The sequence below is a fragment of the Podarcis liolepis genome (assembly GCF_965112155.1).
Source record: "Podarcis liolepis genome assembly, chromosome: 15".
NCBI lineage: Eukaryota > Metazoa > Chordata > Lepidosauria > Squamata > Lacertidae > Podarcis > Podarcis liolepis.
Window position 1 is genome coordinate 32,643,562 of NC_139566.1, and position 6,000 is coordinate 32,649,561.

Consider the following 6,000-nt stretch of genomic DNA (forward strand, 5'->3'; position numbering starts at 1 on the left):
AACACTCATATAATGTGAGTGGGAGGGTTGCTCTTACACCAATTGTGCTGGTTGAATTGAGTGCCTGTTGGCTTTAAATATTCACACAGCAGACTGGAGTGAAAACTTATTTGCTGTGTAGTCTCTTGTCTATGTGCAAGCCAATTAAACACTCCAAAAAAGCTATCTTGTTGTGTTGGTACTCATATTTGACCAAGGTACTTTTTGTGTGGTGGTTTTGGGCACCTACAGGTTGTCACTAGTTTGCAAGAAGGATTCGAGCATGTACCATACTTGTAAGTTCACACAATTCAAGGGGATTAATCAATCAGTCTCCTTTATTGGCATAGAAAAAGTGCACCGTATACATGGAACAGAACACAGCACAGTTAACGAAACATAGTGAGAGATACTTTAGGATAAAACTGTCCAGATATCGTGAGGTACGAAAATGGCTTTTTGTAGGCACACTCTATGGGACGCGGGTGGCACTCCCTCGGCCAGTAAAGCGAGATGAGCACCGCAACCCCAGAGTCGGCCACAACTGGACCTAATGGTCAGGGGTCTCTTTACCTTTACCTAGGCACACTCTAGAATGATCTACTGGAATGAAATAAAAATATGACTGCATTGTGTATGGGGAATGAAAAGCAAATGTTTGCCTGTATCTGTGCTACAGAGCTGAAGTATCATGGATTGCAGTGTTTTTGTTAAACTTAAATAAATTAATAACTGATTTCTTTTAAAAGAAATTAATATTTTCACCATAAGGAAAGTGATGGGGAAATGTACTGAAAAATGTGGAATGAATGAGCAATAAACAGGAAGACCATAACTAACTGAAATTTCTCCTACTATACAAGAGTGTATGCAATTTTTCCTAATACGCATTCCCTTGCTTAATATATTTAGTACATTATTTAGTACAGTGGTACCTCGGGTTAAGTACTTAATTCGTTCCGGAGGTCTGTTCTTAACCTGAAACTGTTCTTAACCTGAAGCACCACTTTAGCTAATGGGGCCTCCCGTTGCTGCCGTGCCGCCGGAGCACAATTTCTGTTCTCATCCTGAAGCAAAGTTCTTAACCTGAAGCACTATTTCTGGGTTATCAGAGTCTGTAACCTGAAGTGTATGTAACCTGAAGCGTATGTAACCTGAGGTACCACTGTATATTATTTTCACTAACACAAGCATTTTATGGACATTGTACCCCAGTACATGCAAAAAATAGATAAAAAATTGAGCACATTACTTAGCTGATGAACGACACTGCAAAATTTGGAGAAATGCTAATTTTGACGGATAACTGTTACTCATTGTATCAGAAAATGTAAACTAGGTAGGTTCACCTGTAAATGCAAACTGAATCCAATTTCTTCCCTGCCCCTAGTCCATATTAATGATTACTTGGGTTTATCTGATATTACTGGATGGATCAAGTTTTTATGCCAACCAATGTGCAATTCCTTGCAGTTGCTTGGTATCTACATTATCCCACTGCAAATTCCACTTTGCCCACTATACACAGCTAAAAACTGAAAACCATGTTTTAAAGAGAGCATAGAAGACTGGGTTTAAAGGTAATTAGAACAAGGGGGGGGATTCACCTGTGGCGTAAACTCACTGGACTCAAGGGAACTGCGGTAGGAGTTACGTTTATTTAACTTATTTTGGACTGCCGACAGTCTCACATTTTCTAGGGACATCATTAGGGTGATATACACAAGATATGGGTCTTAAAAGACTTTACAAGCTTGGTTTACAAGCTCTATAAAATTACAAGTTTCTACCCCCCGCCACAAAGGGAGGTCTGTAACTTGCTTTATTTTGTGTTTAATGGGTATAAAGGGTAGTGCTGGTAACAGAGAGACAGTGTTTTAAGGAACAGCCTCTGGCCAGCCTGAGAGGAGGATCGCCAGTAAGAAGTGGCAAGGCCTGGGAAAGATGGAGACCTCAGTGGGAGGGGCAGATCTGTGCCATTGTAACTAGGAAGGATATCCTGTCAGCAGAGAATCACATAGTGCTAAATCAGGTGGAAACAGTGGCACACAGCTGGGGAACCCTTGGCTCCGGGGGGGGGGAGGCTTAATCAGGCCCTCAAGGCCTCTCTATCAGGCCCTCAGAACTCTTCTCAGGTGTCAGGGACCATGCTGAAGAGGTTCTGCACTGAGGAAGAATGGTGGGAGCCACCCCCTCCAATCTGCTCCTGATCCTAAATATTCCCAGGAGCAGGAGGACAGTACAGTGGTACCTTGGTTACATACGCTTCAGGTTACAGACTCCGCTAACCCAGAAATAGTAGCTCAGGTTAAGAACTTTGCTTCAGGATGAGAACAGAAATTGTGCTCTGGCGGCACAGCAGCAGCGGGAAGCCCCATTAGCTAAAGTGGTGCTTCAGGTTAAGAACAGTTTCAGGTTAAGAATGGACCTCCAGAACGAATTAAGTACTTAACCCGAGGTACCACTGTATAGATTTGGAACAGTGGTTTGCAGAGGGGCCTAGTTCAGAAGGCAGAAGCTGGGAAATACTGGATGGGGAACAGCTAGCAGAAGCAACACTAGAAGAGAACGAGTTAACAGATTCACAATCTCTGGATAGTATCCTCCCCTCCTTCCCCAAAGTCCCAGAGAGCGCCGAAAGTGGCAGAACAGAAAACACAGTGGCTCCAAGCTCAGATTACAAGACGTAATCAACCGGGGGGGTGAACTTAATTGGGAACACCGGCATTTCTAGGTGATGTGTTCTTTGTTCTCTCGCTGTGATTATGAAAGTTTCTAACTGGTAAGAAGACTCCTTTTCCTTTGTTCTGCTTATCTACTGCCACGGAGGGCGGGGAGCCAATTCCCTGAAGCCTGACATCTGGTGACACCCTTACTGGCCTTGCTTCCAGTAGTGCAGTGGCAAATGCAGAAAGGCAGCGTTCCTTCATGACAGCCACAGCCCTTCTAAAATGACACAACCTTCTAGGGCAGGGGTAGGCAACCTAAGGCCCATGGGCCACAAGCGGCCCACGGGGGTCATTTAACCAGCCCACGAACCGCCCATGAACCAAGCCACCCGCTCGGTGAGTCCCTGCGCGCTGCACTAAACTGGTGCAGTGCAGCTCAGGGACTCGCTTCTGCGGTGCTGGAAATCGTGTCTGTGCAGACGCAGACGCTGGAAATCACATGCATGCGCATGAGCGTGTGCGCAATCCAGCCCACGGTGGGATCTCCACTTAAGTAAACCAGCCCAGGGGATGTAAACCTTGCCGACCCCTGGTTATATATATGTGTGTGTGTGTGTTAGTTTTTTTTAACATACCATTTTCAACAGTAATTAAACATACTTTTACATCTTATTCAATTTTTTTGACTTCCATCAGTCCTGTCTGAAAATTTTCCAATCTAACCTCTTAGTATACATTTCTTATTTTCCCTGTTACATTTAAAACTCATAACCAATCTCTCTATTCTTTATCTACTTTGTAGCACTTCATATATTCCTCTTTACAAAACTTATTTTGTAGTCCTACTAGCGTAATTTGTTGGTTACAATTGCTTTTCAAATAGTTCATATACTTCTTCCAATCTTCTGTAAATCTCTGGTCCCGCAGGTTTCGAATCCTTCCTGTCATTTTGTTCAATTCTGCATAGTCCGTTATTTTCATCTGCCATTCTTCTTTCGTTGCCGACCCCTGTTCTAGGTTTCTATAATAGTTTTATAATTATACCATAATGCAAATAATCAGGGATGCATTGCAACAACCAGTGCAGCTATCCATGCTTTGCCTTTCATCTAGACCTACTATTTTCTGTATACGTACACGGGCAAATGATTTGGAGGGTTCCAACGTCTTCTTTCGAAGCGACTTGTGTTTTCCTTGAAGTTCCATTGTACAGAACAGAACTTGCACGCCGTTCTTTCGAAGGTGAAGCCTGCTGTTGTTTCAGGGTACCTAAATGCTTGAGTTTGGAGTGTACAGAACAGCAACTCCCCTGTGTCCCTCCCAAGCCTTTTCCAGAGTGACCCTAGGAGCCAATCCTCCATGAGTGACCCACCTCCTTTCACTCTGGTTGGCTCCAATCAGCACAAAGGGTGAGAAGACATCTCAGTGGCTAAGAAACTCCCTTTCGTGCTGATTGGGTGTCTCTGCAGAAAGGGACTCTGCTGGGATCCTGCTGCAGAAATAGCAATAGGTGTTTGACATACACTACAACCCTGGATCACTACACCACTGCTTGCATCCAAACCTCCTTGAATGTTTTTGCCTAGACGGAATGTGACCTTGGACTCTAGCTTGCCCAGATGGACGCTAGAGGGGTGCATGCACGCAGAAACTAGTCTACTGTTTAAAGGTTTAAAAATACATTTGTTGCTCCACCCACTTGTCCCCCACAGCAATGCCGCCCTGGAGTCCAAGACATTTCTCCCAACCAACCTTCGGCCAGCCTGCCCAAGATGGATCCCAGTCTTTTTTCCCTCCTCCTCCTCCTTCCCAGAACATCTTGCTCAAAACTCTCTTTTTCTGTCACTTCAAGCACACACCCCATCACCACCTGTCTCTCCCCCCCCCCCGCCCCGCCAAAGGAATCCTCTCAGATCAACTCCTTTTGTCATGTTAACAGATCTGCTCTTCACTAAGCCATCCCTGGGATTCCTTCTCCGGCCCAGCTCTGCAGCTGGTACTTTCATCCGTATCCCGATTAATCAAAATCCTACAATTTATTAATTTCTAGGGTATAACAATATGTTCCCGCACAGAGAAAAACAACAAGTTCAACAGGCCTTCCCAGTAGTCTGAACCTTCATGTGCTTCAGCTGCTGATATGTTTAGAACTTCAGATTTTGTAAGGCAATTGGTTTTTCCTAGGATATCTTTCAAACTTAGGAGAAACGGGAGGCGTGTGTGTTACTAAATCAATGTGCTTTTTGGGGAGAGTGTTAACCAGGAAGCAGGCTAGAAGCAGACCAGACACCCCCCCCCCAAAAAAAGGAACAGTGTTCAGATTCAGGTTTTGGGGTGGGGTTATGACTTGTTCCCTCTGGGATTCATAAATCCTCTCCGCAGCTCTAATAATTTCAGCAGTGTGTACGCACCGCAACAGCAAATTAGACACCTCGCTCAGTTTAATATATCATAACATTCCTCTTTGGGAATGGAAAATAACATATATCCTGGGTCTGTTTGCCAACCGTCAACGCTATCAGTGAGGTGTGCGTTTTTTAAGAAAGAGAGAGAACGAGAATATAAGAGTCCTCCCAGGCTCATTGAAATTTATCCAGCAAAAGTTGGGAGGAAAGGAAGGGGGGGGGACCTAGACTCCGCAGATATTCTACACCAATCAATCAAGTCATGGAAAAGATTTGATGGACATGTCAAAGGGGCATTACCCAGCAAAGCTCCAGATGGACGGAGGCGTGTGGAGCGGCAAAGAGGAAGGAGTGATAGCCAGGGCGGCAAAAGGTCCAGAGTGCTCGAAGGAAAAATCGTTGCGAAGAAACACTGTCACTTTTAAAAAACCCATCGTTTGTTTTGGTTCTCCATTATGCCAGACCACACAAGGACATTTTGCCCATTTCTGCAACACTTTGGGTTTTCAGGAAGCCCCCTTGCCAAAAGTAAATTATGTTTCTTCTGCTATAAATAGCTGGATTCAGACACACACACACAAAAAGTGCGACACTTTTAATGGTGCTTTGCAAAAGAAAACTCAGAAGAACAACTAAGCCATTTGCACATGCAATCCTTATTTGCCTTCTTCCATATACCTCCCCAAAATATTTTATGATTTTCACTTACTTATTGCTTCCACTTATTTATACAAGGAAGTACAATACTACTTTTAATGTCATATTTTATAAATTGCTTTCTGGTCATTGACCGTATTAAAGATATTTTTACAAGGAACAACATTTACCGTATTTTTTGCTCTATAAGACTCACTTTTTTCCTCCTAAAAAATAAGGGGAAATGTGTGTGCGTCTTATGGAGCGAATGCAGGCTGCGCAGCTATCACAGAAGCCAGAACAGCAAGAGG